Below are 21,086 nucleotides of genomic sequence, written 5' to 3'. Positions count from 1 at the left end.
CCAAATCTTTCCTGCAGCTCCCCGTGACCTTCACAGCATTCAGACAGTCATTAGATGGAATTAACAGTGGCAATTAACCTTTCACAGATCACAGGAATTGAGAGTCACAAAGTGTGTATGAGGACTGCATGATGTCTTCACGTGTCACTGTGAGTATGCAGACATTATGAAGCTATTAAGAACCCATTAGGGAGCAAATATCTGTCTGTACCAGTTCACATACTTCTGCACTATTTACAGAAAATGGGGTTAGTTGTCACATAGTTTGTATGCTGAAGATAGTTGTGAAGATATCTGGAAAAGGATGTGCTTTTTTTTTTTTAGCTAGACAGAGTGTTGGGTGTTGACAGGACTGATCAAACAGTGGCATAGCCTGGCCAGAGACTGAGGAATGAGAAGCAATCTGAGCAGGAACAGGCTTTGATAAAACAGATCTGGACTAATCTGTCACTCTGCTCAGTCACGACCTGTTAGTCTTGCACCAAATGAGATCGCAATCAGCACATCGATTACACCTTATTTGTCAAAGAACAAACAAATGATCCTGCATGCATCAAAGAAGATAGTTTTGAGCTAGTTTATATGTTATGTGGAGGGGTTGGGATGAACTCAAGCGCAGACAGTAATGCACAAAACACGGGATTTATTAAGGGGAAAACATAACCCACAAGGGGGAAAACAATGACTTGGGCCGAGACTAAATAACTAAACAAGACTAGGTTGACATGATAAGCAAAGACTCTAAACACTAGAACACTAACTGCAAACAAACACTCACAGGTAATACAACGACTTGTTCCAGGGGTAACAAATATACAATATCTCACAAGCTAACATGTAGAGACAATGAACCGCACAAGACAGAGCACACTAGGGGATATAAATAGGAAAACTAATCAAGACACAACAGGTGGCACAGGTAAGGCAATCACGACAAAACTAGGATAACAAGGGGGCGGGGCAAGGGAACGAGACAACACAAGCACATGGCCCAAAGACAAGGCCATGTGCTTGTACACAAAACACGGGTCTGTCATGATCCTGCTTCAAGAGTAGAGGAAAGTCAGGACATGAAGGCAGAATCATGACATTATAAAGAAAGAAACAAAAAACAGATGATTTCACAGTGTTTTCACATAGATTTTTATGTATGTTTATGTAGGAATATCTTACAGGTTTTCTTATGATCTCCTGATTTATGTAACATAAACTAAGGTCTTAGTTGCATTTATTAAAATGTTTTATAAGAATATTTTAGTCTGCTTGACCAAAAAAGTCCAAATTGCTCCAATATATCACCAAATATTTTCAAAAGTTTTCTTAACAGACATTTCCAATTTGGACCACATATTTCCAACAATAGCCAATAACATTTTTGTAAAATGATAATTGTTTTCATTTAGAATATCATTAATCATTTATACAATAAAACTCTTTATACCACTGAATGTGTCTTTTCCTTACAGTCAATTAAATTTTCCAGTTATATGCTCAACAACAGCCAGTAATAATATATATATATATATATATATATATATTATTTTTTTTTGTTGTTGTTGTTGTTGTAAAATTCAAATTAATATTTTAATTATAATATCATTAATTACATTAAAAAAACTCTTTAACTTTCTTGCATTTCTTTATTTTGAGGAGGAGGAAATTGGTTCCGAAAGATTTGCTATCTAGAGGTGTGTGTTGTTGAATGAGTCACTAATATGGCATAGATTTTCAACAGGGGAAAAAAAAAATCACTTACTGAAGCTTCATTTCAAGGTTACATGAGCCAGTATGCATGTATATGTGTGTGATAAGAACACACACACACACACATTATGTTTGCATAAGGATTATCCAGTGTCAGCAGCTCTTGGATGAAAGTAGAACAGATTGCTTAATGTACAGATGTTTCATGTGCTGTCATGGGGATCAGTCATTTGCTGAATTCTTTGTTTTTTCTCTAGCTCATCCGGTTATCCTGCAAAACCGTTATCGTTGAGTCTTTCTGCTGGATCTCACCTTTGTGCCTCTGGCCTCTTATCGCTGCACAGAAGCAGAGGATCCGGGCCAATCCGAAGGCCAGCGCTGCTCACTGCCTTTGAAGTCAGAAGCTTTGGCGGTAGATCAGCAGGTTTCATGAGAAAAGGTGCCTTTGAAATGCGGAGGCATGGAGGACGTGGCATTCCTCTGACTCAGGTTTGCCATCTATAGAGTCAAAAAAGGATGGAAGTGTGAAATGTGAGGCGTTAATAATGTAACTGCTTTAAATATACTTGTCATCAATTTATATTCAAGGGCAGGAGAGGCCTTTGGGAGGCAGAGGGAGGCTGGAGGATTCTCTAGAGAGTGTCTTAGTGTAAGTGCATGATGGGATGGGTCAGTGAGGCACTGCTCAAGATGTTACATTAAAGCACCAATCTTTTTCTCTTCTCAGCTTTCTGTGTTATTCAGCAGGGGCTGCAACACCAAAAGCCACTCACACCGTGTTCTCATGACTTGCTGCTGCTTTAGGAAGAGGTTCATTTCAGATGCAGTCTCTCTCCCCCACTGATTTACTTTGCAGTGAAACAGGGGAAACCTTCAAGTGTGAAATATACAGGCAAGCAACTGTTCTGAAACTGAGATTTGAAAAGTTGGTTTAATTTTCTTTTGAAATGATTGCAGTGGTACTGTACTCCTCCAGGTCATTCTATGAACTGGGCACCTTTTCCATTTCGTTAAAAAGATGTTTAGTCAATGATAATCAAAGATCTTAATAAGCTTTGAATCAAACTAACAATGTGTTGAGATGTAGGTGTTAAGCGTAGTGTGCCCTCTAAGGCTAAATAAATACACGGTGGGATATAATTGTGCCTTTAGTTTAGTTTAGTTACAAGACTTGTTCTCAAGGTTGTGAAACTTTTAAATGCATCTTATAAAGATAAAAAACTGTTTTCATGTTTTCTGTTATTAGTTATTTACTGTATACAGTTATGTCAACAATCTTGACATTTTACTATAAAGGGATAAAAAGGTTGACTTTGGATTGTCCTTGAGTTCACTTATTAAACTATGATAATATACTTCTTTCATTTACAGAGCAGTTCATTACATTTATTTATTTATTTGTTTGTTTATGGCATCTAAAATTGAATAATAATAATAATAACAACAACAATAATATATAAAGAATGAGAGAGAGCGAGGATAAGGATGAGACAGAAGGAGGATGAGATGTTAGCTTTTATCATTGTAAGTGTGTCATTTTTTGGTAACAGGGGAAACCAAATGGAACTGAAAATAATATTGTTTATAAAATAGTCTTTTCTGATATTTTCACACACTTTAACAGAGAGCTAGAGCAGGAAAAAATAAATGAGATAGAGAGATTACCAGCACAGAGCTCTTTTTTTTCTTTTTTTCTTTTTTTCAGCGATTACAACAACTAATTTAAGCAAGTCAATTCTTAACCATTTTTGGTGTCCAAAGCTGACAGGAAATCACAGTGAGAGCTTGTTGGAAGAAAACAATTTAATCTTTGTTCGAAAAAGCAATTAATGATGATTTCATCAAATGCCTTAAGGTCAAACATTGATCCAATTCCTATGTTATCGTTTAGCAGTGGAAAATAATATCTCACCAGACTGTTTTCAGTTTCTGTCATCGTTTGCATTTCTGTATGATTTCATATGACCTTTGTATATAAATGATTTCTAAGAGAAAATGGTGGATCTTAAACCATTGTGAAATTGTGCAGAGTTCATGGCTTTTTACAGAGAAGCAAGATCTTTGATGTTAACTTGCAAAGGCAAAATAAACAAATAAATAAATACCTGTAAAATATAGTTTTATTATTTCAATTTAATCAGTGGTACCTAAAAGAGAATTATCATGAAGATGTCTTAAAGCATTAAGGATTATGTGATTATTAACTCTGTTTGAGTGAGACTGATATTTCCTTCTTAATTTAGCTTAAAAAAATAAAATAAAAAGACTTTGGGGCACAGACATATAATAAGTCTAAATATTAGAGATATAAGTCTAAGAATGTGCTTGGTAAAATCAAATCAAATAGTTTTGAACTTTACAAATACATTGATAAACACATATTTGTCTTGTTTATATTCTTCATGCATTCCTTAATCCTAATACTTGCAGAAATCTGTTTACAGAAATCTCATTCATATTTTTTTTTTCTAGTTACAGCTAACAATAAGAGTAATTTCAACTCTGTTTTACACCTTGTACTTTATCTAAATCCATTATGTATCTGTTTGCATAGATTTTCCTCCACAATTAGCAGAGAAAATGTTTTGTTGGTGTGTGCTTTTATTGATTAGGTGAAATCATTTTAATGGTGAGAACAAGCAATAAATACGTAAATTAATAAATTCTGTAATTTCCATTTATTTCCATATTAGAGTTTGATGTAAAAAAATCCTTTCTTTTTTCCATCTTACTTTTTATTTAAATAAAGTTAGGTATAAAGAGTTTAAAAGAAAATCTTTTAGTTTTTCAAACAAAGAATACAGGGAATACATACAAAGAATGGCAATAACTAGAATATTGACTTTGACTGCAGGGCAGCAGAGATGACAGTGAAGATGCTTTTAGCAAGAATGGCCGGATGAATGAACACAGTGATTCATCATTATTATTTCTTTGAAATCCAATATTTAAGTGTACCTTCATGAGTGAGGAACAAATGGTCCTCCTTATTCCAGAGACCATTTGCATTTGCATAAAAGCAGCTCTTTTCACTGATCCGCTAAGATAGCTGGACTGAAAAAGTCTTGATCGTCAATTTATAGCCACTCACAAATGAATCCAGCAATCATTCCTCAAGCCTGAAAGATGAATCGGTCTTTCCAAAGTCATAAACGAAATGAAATGATTGCTTAGTGGAATAGCAATTAATTGCAAAGTCCCATGTCACAGTAAAAGTCAAGTAGTTCTAGATTTAGTTTATTTTGTTGTACTGCTTCGAGAATAAAGATTTCTTTGGTAACAAAACCATCTCAATGTCATTGAGACTAAAAGTCTTCCATTTGCTATAAACATGCATAGCCTTGCCTCGCATCTCATTTCATCTGGATGTTTACCAGTGATGTGATGTGATGCTGTTAATGCACACTCAACCAGGCTGTTCCACTCACACAAAGCACTTTGTCAAAATGAGGATGGCTATGAGAAGACTGATGGCCTTCACATCTGCCAAACGCACCATTAAGGAAATGTTTAGACCCATAAACAAAATGATATAACGGGCGGCTATAGTCCTTAACAATGCCATAAGGGGAAGGTTATGGTATTTGCCTGCACTCAAAAGCAAAGTTTTGAACCCACAGCCTGTAAATCTGCCCATGTCACTGGAAATTGTGACTTTCATCGTTTCCTCTCACCATGAACCGCAAAACGTGACGTTAATTTTAGTATGGCTTTGTGATTTACGAGGATGAGAGAGAGTAGCCAATGGCCTGTCTTGACATCAGTCATGTCATTGGTACCAAAATACAAGTCAGTCAGAGTTGGTGTAGTCTGTCTGGGTTTCAGACGGCACACCCACAGACTGTTCACTAACTGTCTGATGCAAAACTGGCAGGCACTTTCTCTATCTGGCAAGCTCTACTATATGACTAATCTGCCTGGTCTTACACAACTTTATCAGTTCCTGTGGAAATGAAGTTGTATAAGTATGATTTTTTGACAAACACTCAATGCACGTAACGTATGTTCCACATTGTTTTCTGAGCTTTATTCCATTGATCCATTCATTTAATTTGACCAGTGAGTCATTTTCATATATATTCTGTACAACCGTTTGCAGAAACGTCCATGCCATTTTGAATGGCATACTAAAAGTCCTGTTCTATAATAAGTTTTCTCCAGTTGTCCAATATCTAAAAATAATTGCAACAAGATAAATTTACTTGAGAAGCAGCACTGCATAAGACTTTTTTCAGAAAATGCATCTTTAATTTCAGTGTATTTTTCTTACTGAAGTGACAACATTTTTTAAGGATTTTTAGAATTCAGAAAATAAAAAAATAAACAGGCCTATATCAAAATAGTGATTGGGTCTTTTAACTGCAAGGTGAGCCTTGCATTCCTATCTACCATATTAAGCTTTTTTTTTTTAAAGAGTTGTCCTTATCCTCCTCACACTGTTTCTGACCTCACTTTGTAGACTTAAAAATCCTTGATTTTTAATAAATATTTTAGTTTAGACTGGTCTTATAACATCTAATTTAAAGGAAAATAAAGCGAGTAATTAGCAGAAAAACAAATCTTAAGTACAATGCTTAAAGAATTATAAAGATTCATTTTAAAAGGACAGCAAAGATGCTGAGGCAATGATCAGAAGATTCTGTGTTGATTCATTCCCACAGCATGCAATATGGGGAGACATAGGAAAGGATTACTTCAGCAATAGATTTAGATGCCAGACAGAGAATCAATAATCATGTTCTCAGTTACAGGAACAGTGAGAGCTTCAAATGAACGCTGTAACAAGTTACTTAAGTCTTGCACGGGTCAGAAAGTGAGAAAAGGGGAGAAGTGAAAGATAGTGTGAAGAAAGAGAAAAATAGAGAGAAACTCTTCTCATCTTAAAAAGATCATCATGCTACTTGAAACTGGCAGTTTGTTAGTTGCAATCATCATTATTCATCAAACCGTCAAGGTTCAGTGCTAATGCTGCATCAAGGTCAATTTGGCTTGTGTTGCATGCTTGAGTGTGTTGGAGGGTGTATATAAGATATAGCAAACTAAATGTAATGAAAACTGTTTGCTTATGTAAAAAAAAAAATAAAATAAATAAATAAAAAATTCCATAAATAAGAGGTTTTGCTGTTCCCATTGAAGTATATTGATTGCTAAAAGCTCTCTCTCTCTCTCTCTCTCTCTCTCTCTCTCTCACTCTCTCACGCACACACACACACACAAATATATATAAATATTTATTTGTTCAGGTTTCCTTTGTAATCATTAATAACCATTTTTCAAACTCCCATTGTCAGTCATTTAATTTACTTAATCTAATTGTTTACTTAATTTAAACATTTCCAATGTTACAAAACATTTGAGTCGGATAAGAATACATTTGTCAATTAACAACATTTCTACATCTAACTGACATATACATTTGCAATCTGCTCTTTCCATAAAATAACATTTTCTTAGAATTATTGGAAAGTCTTTGCATTCACTTTGGATCAATTTAATGCTCCCTTATTGAATAAAAGTGTTATTTTTTTTTCAAAAAAAAAAAAAAAAAACTATATTATTGGTAATATATAAATATAAAAAAATGTTGTATTGGTATTTGAACATTATTAAAAATAATTATTTATTATTATGCTATTTGTTACATTTTTCTGAGACATTTATAGTATTTTTCTCCCACTCTTTCCTCAATTTTCTCCACTGAACTTTGCAAATTATTATGAGATTCCTGTCACGCTGTCAGTCTCTGTTTTACTGGGTGTTCCCTAGTGGGCTCACTTCTCTAGGCACTTCATCATAGGCCCTTTAATTCCTCTAGTCTGGTCATGTCTTCACAGTAATTGCACTCCAATTAAATCGCACAGGTGCTGACAATCCTTTGTCATTAGTCTCCCTATATAGAGCTGTCCTTCTCTGTTGTCTGTATGGAGTCCTTACCCTATGTGTGAATTGTTCTTGTCTCCCGAGGCTTCCCCTTACCTTCTCGCTTCCTCCGAGTTCCCGTTTCCTCTTTTGTTTTGGTTTGTCTCTCATGACTGTTTATTTTGTATTTAACCTTTTTTACAATAAACCATACTTGCATTTGGATCCTACCCTCTCCTTGTTTCTCCTAAACCCAACCGTCACAATTCCATGCTCCACTAAGGATACATAGCATTTAGTCAAAATAAGGTGCCTTTACATCAAAAGCATGTCTTTAATGCTTTAAATGTTTATTTATTTTTTATAGACAGTGCACTAAACTTTAGGACAGAGTCTTGGAGTTTGAATATGGATGGCCATGGAGGGATTTATTTGACTGCCTATCATTTCCTTTCCCTTCGAAGCACACATATTTGTTTCCTTATGTGAAAATCACTGCTTTCAGTGTCAGAGCGGGGCGAGAGACTCTGACAGCTTCAGCTGGCTTGTCAGTGTATCAGGTGGAGAGGGTCAGCATGGTTATGCACCCATCAGACTGTCAGCTTTACAGTGGGTTCAGGCTGCCAGAAAGATGAGGCTACTGTCGGTCTGATTTCATCACTTTACACTGACAAAATAAATTGTTCTGCTTCCCAAACATCACATTAAAACTGATACCAGATGCTCAGCCAGTACAACACAATATTTTTTACTGCAGGCGGTTTTATGCAAAGTGATACACAGCACGTCCAATATATGCATATATTTTTATGTTGATTTGTTGAACTTATGACTTTGTATTGCTAGCTTGTATCAGTTGAGGTACAGAAACATATAAATGATGATCCAGTGACAACAGAACAAGAATTTGTTTAAGTTTATTGACAAACCCAATTTAACCCAATTTACATAATTTATGTGCAGTCTCCATGTACTGCCACCCTGGTTCCATTTCAGCATGTTTCCTGTGAGATTACATGAGAAGGTGTTATCTAATTACTTATAGACAGGTTTGCCGTAAATGACAAGTCCATCGTGACAGCTCTTGTTTTGACATGCACAAGTCATTTTTAATTATTCATTCATGTTCAGGTGCATACAAAACATCAACCAGCATTTCATAATATTCAGAGCATATTCAAAACTAAACTGTAGTGTATACTTTATGTGGCTTTTAATATGTTTTGATATGATTGAGGAATTGGTATCCGTATAAGAATTTCTTGGTAAATTGGATATATGAATGAAAAAAAAGACTCAAGCTGTGTGGTTTACACACAGCTTGAGTCTGTGTGCAAAGAGATAACACACAGACACACTGCCCACTTTTTATGGTATGTAAAAAGATACATTGAAGGACAGATTAGGACCTATGAGCCAATCATGTTGCTCAGTGCACATCACCCCATAACACATGCACATCTCATGCACATTTCATGGAAGATGTCTGGTTACTCCCAAAACTGCCCGTACCTGGCACACAGCCTCCCCCCAAATGTTGTTTTTCAACCTAAAGCAGTTACTTGCACAAGTTATATAAAATAACTCAATGTCCCTATGGACTATATATGCTACCTTGATCATTGTAAGTTAATAAGGTTACTTAAATGGGATTAATGCAATCAATGCAAAATTAACAAAACTAAAAATGTCCATAACAGTGCATATTATGATGTCTATGGTGAATATTAATGTTTTAATGGGTGCAGGTGTGCAATAATCAGTGTGGCACCGATATACAGCTTATATCTTGAAAATGTTTAGCACACTTCACTTGTCTTTTACGGCCTCTAAAAAGCATTAATTTAAATATTATTCTCATTAGAATTTGTGGGAATTTTAAAATCAAAAGTTGTATCTGTTAACATTAGTTAATGTACTATAAACTAATATGGACATGAATATTGTAGTTAACTAACATAATTTTAAATAAATGTTGTAAAATATATATTGCTCATTGTTAGTTAATGAATTAACTAATATTAACAATTCAGAACCTATTGTAAAGTGATGCATATTTCCTTTTAAAGGAATTGATACTTTATAGTTAGTAAGAATGTGTTCAATTGATTAAAATTGACAGTGAAGATTTTTGCATTGTTACACAGGATTTCTAGCTATTGATTTATTTATTTATATTTTCCTTTTTTTTTTTTTTTTATTACTAAACCAACGTATTAGAAGGTTTTCTGAAGGATCATGTGACACTGAAGACTGGAGTAATGGCTACTGAAAATTCAGCTTTGCCACCACAGCAATAAATTACATTTTTAAATATATTAAAATAGAAGACAGTTATTTTATATTGTAATATTTCATTATTGTATATAACATCATTGTTCTTACTGTATGTTTAATCAAATACATGCAGCCTTGATGAGCATAAGATACTTTTAAGAACTTTTGAAGAGTATAGTGTACATTTGGATATATGCTGAAATGTGAAATACAGACATATTGACATAGATCGAACACAATAAAAACAGGCTCAGCATCAGAATGCATCTTGCAGCTACATTTACTATGCTGTTTGCATGGAAAGTGTGAATGCTGCAAACTGTGCATTTGGGCACTAAAATAACTACGCACGGCATTAGAGTGCAGTTCGAAACAAAGGTCTGAGGTCATAACAGCGGTCATTAATCAAGGTAAGTACTGAGAAGAACCACTTATAATAATGACAATTATGGGGACTGTGGACATGTTGACAGTAGTTCTACATTCTGTATGTGTGTGATTAGTATAGGGAGCAGCACTTTTGGTTGTTCTTCTCAGGTCATTGAGTGACAGATGAGTTTAATCTAAGGGGCCGGACTAGCTGCTGAATATTGATGGGGACAGAGAACTAGTTAACCTTTCTGAAAGCAACATGATTTAAATTTTTGCAGTGTGTGTGCGCGTGTGTGTGCTTGACAGCTCGACATCTAAACTGAACATGTCACAGATAAGCCGTTTAACCACTGATTTGAATATTGAGTTCTTAACAGTGCTGACATTTGGGTTGAATGCATGCTACAGCCCATTGAAAATTGCATTTTTATGCTAATATCATAATAACTTATCTTTATATGATTTCTAGCTCATTTAGTCCAATAATGACTTTCTTATAGTTATAGATTTATGGTTTATAAAAAAAAAGGACACTAAACTTTCTCCTCCCTTTAACCATCTCAGCCATCTCATTTCCCAGGTCACACTCCGTGCCACTTCTTATAGCAAACAAATCTTTATTGAAAATCAGATTCTCTGAGAAGAGAGCTTGTAACAAAAGCTAAGAGCCTGTTTAATAATGTAGGTGGTGACCTGTGTGTTATTGGAGACAGTATGATAGGATATTACATTCAGCGGAGGAAATGTCAGGATCTGGGCTTTCTCCAGAAGGTGTGTGACCTCGGTTATTAGCAACAGCTGCTTTGGAAACCACAAATGTCACTGGCTGGGGAACCGGAGAGCTGGGACTCGGAGAAGAACGAATAAAAAGGACCGAAGGATGCAGGACCACCAATCACAGACACACCACACCTGACCTGTGTTAATGAGAGGTTGTGAGGAGAGGAAACCATTGGGCACTGACGTTTTCAGTCTTGAGCTTGAGTGCCAAGTGTATCTGTTTGTGTCAGGATTACGAACCACAGCCACTAAAAGTTATGCCTTCTATCACTGATAGAATGCCCAATAGAAAGTAGATAGAATATATATATATATATATATATATATATATATATATATATATATATATATATATATATATATATATATATATATATATATATATATATATATATATATATATATATATTAATTATAGACTCTTTCTGCAAGTTACATTGTTACTCCAGTAGATGGTGACAAGTGGCTGATCATTCATTCAATCGATTTGTTGAAAAACTCTGATTCTTTTGGGAATTGATCAAGTGGCCATTTTTATTGAGTCATCATACTTTCAAGTGATTCATTCAAAATTCAGATTCTTCCAGAAATCAGTCAAGTAGTCCTAGCTGTTTATGAGTTAGTCATTCGATCGATTCATTCAAAAACGCTATTCGCTCCACGCCCACACGCGTCAAATGAATCATTGAATCATTTATCCAAGTCAAGCTGATTAATTCAAAAATGAAACTTCAGCACTGTTGTTGCCTTGAGATTGTTGTTTCCAGCGACATTTCTAGTTGGGTTGGACAGGACCAGTCGATTTTTTTTTATGCTTGCAGTAAACTCATCTCTGGCAGCATATAATAAACAAACAAAAAAGAATCAACAATTCAATTCACCCATTGTTTATAGGAAACCGGTTCGCTTATTGGGTAGCAGAGACTCTGTCATAACAAATTTTTACGGGTATAGCACCAAAGTAAAAATAAATAATCAATAAAAAAAAGACAGGATCTTACACAGGATACAAAATTATCACAGAGCATGCACAGAGAGTAAAATACAAGTGACAGTGACCTCAGACATTGTGTACCTTTTAGGCATCGGCAACTGTACAGCTTCATCTAATAAATAAAATTATAGTACCTAGGAATGTAAATAAATTAAACAGCATACGATAATTAATTCATAGTACATTAGATTAACTGCATATAATCACATAATTATTATTTATATAGAAAATCCCTGAATGATTTCAGATATTGCATAAACATGTTAAATTAAGATTTATTTGCAGTTTTAGTAAGTCCCTGTGTGATATTTTCCATGTATTTTAAAGAAATTATATGCATGTAAATACTGCTTATTTGATATTTGTATATTTTTGTGCATAAAAATAAAAATAAAATCATTAAATAGCCTATCTTCCTTATGTTCATTTAATGAAAGGCATGCCTTGATTAGTTTTTAATCAGATTGGCTCTCTTGTTGAAATAGTGGTTCTGCTTATTGGTAAAAAATGCTAATTTAACTGTATTGCTCATATGTTTACTTAATCAGTATGAATTCAGTAAAAGAAAAAAGTTCAAAAGGTTACAAAATTGGAAAAGCATGAAGACACCAAAATAAACTTCTGAAAAGCAGTGGTCTTTTGTGTTACATTTCACATGCATGTATGGCCAGGGCACACAAATAAACCTATTTGTTGAAGTTTCTTATTCTCTAGCAAATTTCCTAATTAAAATAACATAATTCAGTCCTTTAAAGGGTTATTTCACCCAAATGAATTCAGTATCTGGCTCGGCTCTGTGTTCATCTTCAGTTCTCTCTTCACAGCAGTTCAGTCAGTGTACTGTTTGAGTAAATGGATTAATCCGGGATATTGGTTTGTTTGAACTCAGAGGGAGTGTCAGCCACATTAAAAAAGTTAACAGCTTAAGTCATTTGTGGATTAATTCTTATTGGAGATGCGAACCGTTTAAAAAGATTCAGTTCGATTTGGTGAACTGGTTCAAGAAGATCCGGTTACATCGAATGATTCGTTCACGAACCGGATATCCAGACTGCTTTGTTTTTAACTGTCTTACAACAGAAATGGAAGAGAAGACAATGCTGTATAAAGTCGTAGTTTTTGCTATTTTTGGGCCAAAATGAATTTTCGATGCTTCAAAAAATTCTAACTGACCCTCTGATGTCACATGGACTACTTTGATGATGTTTTTATTACCTTTCTGGACATGGACAGTATACTGTACACACAGTTTCAGTGGAGGGACTGAGAGCTCTCGGACTAGATCTAAAATATCTTAAACTGTGTTCCAAAGATAAACAGAGGTCTTACGGGTTTGGAACAAAATGAGGGTAAGTTTTAATGACATAATTTTGCTATTTGGGTGAACTAACCCTTTAACTTGGATATAAGAACTTGCCAGTGTCACACATTTGAGGACTCTCACCAGATTTTTATTATAGTCCCACACTTTTATTCACAAAGTGCAAATTATTAGTGAAAGCTGGCTTACATTTTGCTAAAACTGCTACTAAACTGCTACATCGTTGTCCTGACCTATTCTGAATGCTTTTCAATACAATTTGAATAATCCTGCATTAACACTGACCATTACTAATTAAAGCAGAAATTAAACTTTATAGACATGTGTTATTGCAAGCTTAACCAATTTGCAAGATAAAGAAAATGTGTGCAATATCTTGCATTCAACATCTGTCTCCTGTCATCCCATCTGTTCTTAATTTTTAGTATAACATCTAAGATTATATCAATGCATTGTACACCGACACCTAGCTGGTGATGTTTTGCTGTTTACAGGAACATAACACTTGAATATTCACCAGATTTTCATTGGTAATAGAAAGGCAGCTCACAGGTATCTACAGGGAGTTGAATTGCTGATTAACTTCTTGCTGTGTAATGGCATCAGAAATCCTTCAGCAGTGTTTTGCATATGCGCAAGGGGTCGTACAGAGGATTCAAGGCGGCGAGGAGTGATTTGCAATGTAGTTAAACTAGGAATTGGTTTAGGAGAGAGGGAAGAGGCTGGTTTTACTCATTCTTGCACGCAAGAAATCAAATAAATCAGGCTGGTCTTCATATGCCGTGTGTCTTTGACATTGCGCTGATATATGTTGGTATTGTGCCCCTGAACTAGACACAGCCCAAGTGCAAAGCTTTGTGGGATTTCAGAAGTGAGGGTGCAGGATGTACAATGAAAATCGCTTTCAGTGAACTTGAATGAGGACGTGCTGGTTTTTGACCTGTGTTCACAGTAGAAACTTTTGCTGACAGTGAAGTTAAGTTTTGAACTGTGTGTATACTGTAGGTAGCTGTTAGTCCTGTTATGAATAAAATTATAACAGCAAAGTTAATCTCACTATGAATAGCAGCTGTGGCCCATTTAGAGTTCGTCATTTAGAAATGATTATGGTTTGAGTTGTTATTCTGCATCTTTGCATACATTTCTATGAATAGCTTAATGAAGAGTCAGTGAGTGTTAATCAAGTCTTGCACTTGTGTGGCTCAGCTCTTATTTGTATAGGCATCTAATGCAGCTCTCAACAATCAAAGAGATGCTAAACATGTTGTATGACTGAGATTAAATTAACAATGAACGTTACATTCAAGAAAACTCTGCATTGCTCTTCTAGCGCTGTTCTTTTTTTACTTATTAATTTATTCTTTTTTAATTAAATTATTTATTATTATTGTCATATTAATAATATTCATCTGAATATTTTAGGATTTTAGTTATTTTTATTTAATATTAAGGTAAGTTAGGTTTTTAGTTTTATTTATTAAATGTTATAATATAGATAAATTAAGCATTATCATTATTGTATAATTTTTTTCCGAAATATTTTCTAATGCAAATATTTTATTTACTTTTTGGTTACTTTTTATTATATATAAATATCTGTTGTCTACTATTTTAAAGATGACATTTTGATATGTGAGATTTAGATTTAGACCTTGGTAGATCATTTTTATTTATTATATCAGTACTTCTGCTCAAAATCGTTGATGCACATGGTTGTTGCAAGGCAACAAATAGCTGACCTCTGTTAAATCATTGCCACAGTTAAATTCAATTGCATTGTGGGTAAATTATATTATGGGGTAATTCAGTTGTGGTTTGGGCTAATTTGATTGTGTTGTGTTTGTCATCAATTGTAGTTTGCTTTGTAAATACTGATTTGTTGTGCTGTTCAGTATCGTTTGCTTTAGTGTGCAAGGAATAATCGATGATGGACCACTATTTAAAATTAATGTACACTCTAGGTGGCCATGAGGGAGATGCTTTTCATGGATATTGCTTCTTCTTCTTCTTCTTCTTCTTCTTCTTCTTCTTCTTCTTCTTCTTGAGGGAAAAAAGATCAGATTGTCATATTACCTAATTTGCTTCGCCTCTTTTCAATCAGAATTTAGCATTCAACCATGCTGTGGTATAAATATGCAGTTAACACCTTTGATGCTGAGGGCCATGAACCATATTAGAGTGTTTGCTCACCAACATTGAGATTTGCCTTGAAGTCTATCTGAGACCAACGAAAGATGCTGCGCTTGAACGCTCGCACAACAACAAGAAAAAAGGTGGTGTTGAAGCTTTGACCAAAGTGCAGATGAAAGCTTTTCAGATGTTGATGGCTTCCCAGAGAGGACTTGCTCAGTAATCAAAATGCTCTTCATCTCCACTTCGTGAGATCGAAAAGAGCCAGAGTGGGCGTTCTGACAGGCCAAGCTCTGCTACTGGACTTGGAGGCTTCAGACAAGCCTGGATATAGTGTAATTCTCAAATGTTTTTGGTACAAAGTAGTGCCTAAAGCACAAGGCTATGGAAAGCTTTGTAGGAAAGGGAAATCTGGGCGAATACAAGATATAATAGAATTTATCCTCCTCATATTTTATTCCGTTGCTGATGTAGGACACTATTGCTGATGAAGATTATGGTTAGAGTCAGTAGGGAGACTAAGGCTAGTTGTCTATTTTTACTTTGCTTTTTTTTTTTTTTTTTTGATAAAGGCCTTCCAACTTTCCTTAATTGTTTTAACTGGCCACTGACGATGAGCTGGGGAATTTAATTAAAAGCCGTTTGTCCATCATACGGTTGATTCTACTGAAGTAAATATGAGAATGAATATGGAGAAGCTTAACACTTGAATGAATGTGCTGTGATATTAAGCTAATGGAGAAAGAGTGAATATCAGTGTGAGTTATAAGCTTACATTAGTATGCGTAAGTGAACAGAGATGAGGCATGTCAGACTGGTTGCACTTTAACTCTGTTAGGGGATTTATAACCCTCAGGGCCATAGTATGATAAGAATAGAAGAGCAGAGATCCATCAGACACTGACCATTTTAGAAATGTCAAATTACTTGGTTTGGTTCAAGATCCAGACTGGTAACTGAAAGACTGTGCACTCAAGTTCATAAGATATCACCAGTATTCCCTTGACAGGATATTTGACATTTGCCATATTATCAGACAAGCTTTTTCTCTTTTCTAAAGGAAGTGCAATGTATTTGGATGGTTTTATTATTCATAATTATGATGAAATGTTCTTGGCAGGACACTTCTAATAGTGGCACCCAGTTGCATGTGATATTTTTTTCTCTTTTTCCAAATCTTCAAATTAATCGAGCGCAGCGTTAGTTCAGTTAGGCCATGGAGGCAGGGCTGTGAACAGCTGATGCGGTCAGCTGTCAAATTGCTCCAATAACCACCTCTCTCCTTTTAGACACGGGACATATATATATTATATATATATATATATACGTGGCACTACTGCTCGGTAAGTATGCTCAACAGCTCGCAAAATTTATCACAATATAGTTATTTTTGCATTAAGTAGGGTTTGTATAATATCAAAATGGTAGCTTTTTACATTCAAGACATAAATGACTGTGTTTCACGCAAAGACGGGTATTTTGACACATAAGTGTATGTGTTTTTGATGCTTCAAGCACAATAAGGCACAAAAAAGAACTCGCATGCCATGTGAGAAGCAGCTTCAGGTGTGTGCACTCAAACTGTCTCTTAGACAGTGCAAATATATACCGATTTTTGCTGCTTATTGTGCTCAAACAGTTTTAAATCACTAGTTTTAAAATCAAAGAGTGAAAAATGCATTCAAATGACAAGCTCTCTTGACTGCATAACACAGAAACGAAACCTCACATGGACAAAACCGGGATAAAGATAATAGTCCAAAATCTCCAGTTGACAAATTTCTAGTGGTTTGTCATGTCTACAAATAGCCCAGTCCAAAATGGAAATATCCTGTTCATTTTTAACTGATGTTTTATAAAGGTTACTGTTTATATCTCAGACAACTAAGTGGCTTGTTTTATTTTTTGCTAAAGGGTCAACTGTTGAAACAAAGTGCCCTTGTGCACAAACAAGAGTTGTTCCATGTCCTCCTTTACTTTGCATAGTGTCTACACAATGAGGCTCAGTGGGGTAAATGCATATTTGCATAGGCCTGGGCTAGCTGTGTGCCAGTGTGTGCATGCAGAGGGGGCCTCGGTCAGGGAACCCACAGTGGGCAGCGAATGGATGCGAGTGGTACACAGAGAGCTGAGTCTCTGTGGGCTCCACAGTAAGAGAGTTTGGCGAAGTGTGAGCTTCGCCGCCATGCCCATCTCAGGACTTGGGTATGAAGCCCATGCTGATGCAGTCTTATATGAATAGTTGAAAGGGACTACTATCTTGTACTTGAGCATCCTCTTGCAGTTCAGCACAGACTGAGCACGATCCTCTGAGAGGCATGCTGTCATAGTGACCGAGTCCAATCCACCCTGAAAAATTAGATACTTTGCACAGGACAGACTTGCTCTTCTCTCAGTTGTTCCGAAGTCCCAATCAGGGTAGGTGGTTGAGGACCATGTCCCTGAATGTGCAAACCAACTTTCATGAGTGAGCTAGAATAATCCAGTTGTTGAAAATGAGAATGTGAAGGCCCACTTCCCTAAGAGGGGCAAGGGCAGCCTCTGTGACATTCCTGAAGACATGAGAAGAAAGGGACATCTGGAAGGGAAGAACTTTCTACTAATATGCCTGTTCTTCTGAGTCCTGGAAGAATTGAGATGTGAAAACACTCATTCTTCAGGTCTATTGGCACAAATCGATCTTGGTACCCAATACATGTTAATGTGTTTGAGAGTTAGCATTCTGAATGGGAGCTTTTAAAGGGCCCGGCTCAGCACCCTTAGGTCTAAGATTCTTGGGTGCAGTGAAGTAGGGGCTGTAAAACCCCTTCTTCATCTCAGCCTGGGGGACAGGCTTTATCTTGCCCTTCACCTGAAGGGATACAACTTTGCTCAAAGAACAGCTAGCATTCTTGCATCGCCTCGGATTGAGGTAGCAGAATGCCACTGAACTTCCACAGCCAAGTCAAAAAAGGACTAGCTAGGGAACTTAACCAAACATCCAGACACCTTGCCAACAGTCTCAGTGGAGTTTACATTTGACGTACCTGAGGCAGGGTTTCTGCAGCTTTAAAAAGAAATCACAGTGCCAAAGGACATATTTCTTGTCTGTCTGCCAGGTCTGTCAAAGATGTCACTGACAAATGCGGAAACCAGAGTTCGCTGACATGCGTCATACTGACCTCTTGCATTAGAACATGAGGAGGTAGAAAATATGCGTCTGAACAGGCTCTGATGCACATCCTTATTGCCTGGCTGTTGCATGTGGGAGAATCAGAAATGCTGGGATTGTGAGCAGGGAAGAGGAAGGAAGAAATAGCTCTTTTAATGACCATTTGGAGGCTACTGCTTCGGGGGTGTAGGGGTATTAACTGGCCCATGCAGAGGGAGGCCTCTGTTTCTTAACCATAGAAAAGTACTGCACAAACTCTTCAGCAGTGTTGCCAATAGTGGTGCAACAGATCACAAAACTCATGGTTCGGAATACATTAAGGTTTTTGAGTCCAAGATTTAATAATTTTATGGATCAGCAAAAAAAGGGGAGGAGATAAACTCAATTTGCTTTCCATTTATTAGAAGAACGATACAGCAAGGAACTTTTGGTTTTAACAAAAATTACTTATGGAACCTATTATTAAAAATATATATATAATTAAAAAACCAAGAAATAACCATCTGAATAACATTTTCTAAATAAAATATTTAATACTCAGTTGTTAAAGTGCAACATGTGACAAAACAACCTGAGACCTGAAAACAGACCAAACCTTGTAATATTTTTTTAGAAAGATAGAGGGGAGAGAGTAGACCTCTTAGCAGTCACAATGTTACCTAGAACACCCTCTTACTAGGAACTGAAGTGGCAAGCACAGTGAGATAGCATCTTAACAATCTTTGCATTGTGAGGGTATTTACACTCATTGTGTTTCCACCATGCCAGTGGATTACCATCATCCATTGGCATACTGCCCTGTATGATGCCACTTCTTCTTTGATTGTGTTGGAAAAAGTCTTGTCTGTGTCTGACTCCTCCACAAAGGTATCCCAAAAAAAGCTCTTCTATGGCCGACTTCCTTTGTGGAGGAAATGCCTTTGGCTCTGTGTCTGCTCCAGTGAGTGTTGGCTCTGTTGTTTTTCTATTTCTCTGTGATTGTTAAAATTTAGGATTAATCTACAAGTTAAAATATTTAGTTATTAATCCATGGGTCCTTGGGTCATGGATCAACTGCAATCCATTGCACATCTAGTTGCCAAGAGACAAACCTGAGAAATTGGGGAATCTAGAAAACACTTTCTCCATTTCCCACATCTCTGCCAGGCTGAGCCACAGCAGTCAATCCTGGACCACTAATATGGACATCGCCCCCACTCCTTCATACACCTGCAACATCATCTTGCTCTCCTTAAGTGCACATCATCGTGGCATTGTAGCCAGAAGTAGAAGGACCAGGACAGGAAGCAGGTGAGGTGACTTGCAGTCTTTCTAAATAGAATTCAAGTCGTGAGCACAACATGCTGATAGCCATGTCCTCGAAAGAAGAACATAAACCATTCACAAAAGCTGGTTCAGTATGGGCACAGCCCAACCACTGATCACAGCGATAGTGCCTGTCAGAGGGTGTACTGTACAAACCACAACCAGAAGGGCACGGATGGAAAGAAATGTAAATACACAAATCCATCTGTGCAGCTCTTTTTGAGAAATTGCTCTTTTAAGAGGAAATTTACTCTCAAAATTGACGTTGAAGCACACAGGGGTACTCTTGCTACAAAAATCTGTGTATTGGCAAGGGAGAAACTGCTACTTGTGCTATAGATCCAACGATTAGGAGGTGAATGCAGAATGAGTGAGCAAATGCCACCCTGGACTGTTTATACCTGGATGTCCTGGGCATGACCGGCTATGCAAATTTTTCTTGCCAAATAATTGGCCTTTTCTCAGTGATATCAGAGGTGTCTGCGCTGAAGTGCAACCACTAGTGTCGGAACTTCGACACAATGTCAAAATGACGGAAAGGGAAACATGCAGCTATAGCACATGCCATGTTCATATTTAGCATACAGATGGCAATGGCAATCATCATGCTGATTTATGTAAATCTCTCGTCTGATACAATCAGTTGAAGTGATTTAACCTTTAACCTCATCTGTTATACATTCTGAGTGTCATAAAAATCCAATTACATTTTACTGCTTCAACATTCTCTGTGTTATTACAGAAATAAGCTTATGAATTATGATACAAAGTGAAATACATTGCAGAAAAACTTTATTATTGGCCAAACAAAGTATTGCAAATGATTCTAAATGACAGGAGATGATGGGATTGTTTTTGCCAGGTCAGAAAACAGTAAAATGTTTGAAAAGGTTAGCCCTCTTCTCAAAATCATGTCTGACATTATAATATTATCTCACAAATATCTCCACTTTGAGGGAGTAACTTTTTTGTTTAAACTGACCACATTGTGCTCAGTTAGTTTTGAGTAGCATTTATACTAATAACACAAATATGCAGTTAAATGGTTGTGAAAATAAACGTATGATTCAAAGTTATACATCCCATGCTTGAGGCCTAGAATTGGTCACAGAAGAGACTGAAAACACTGAAAGGTTTGGAAATAGAAAGCACACGTAGAGCATTTCTGTTGTGCATTAGGAACTATTTGAGAA

This window comes from Carassius gibelio, chromosome A9 (assembly GCF_023724105.1).
Source record: "Carassius gibelio isolate Cgi1373 ecotype wild population from Czech Republic chromosome A9, carGib1.2-hapl.c, whole genome shotgun sequence".
Lineage (NCBI taxonomy): Eukaryota > Metazoa > Chordata > Actinopteri > Cypriniformes > Cyprinidae > Carassius > Carassius gibelio.
The sequence above is the reverse complement of the archived record's forward strand: the minus strand, read 5'-3'. Positions refer to the sequence as shown.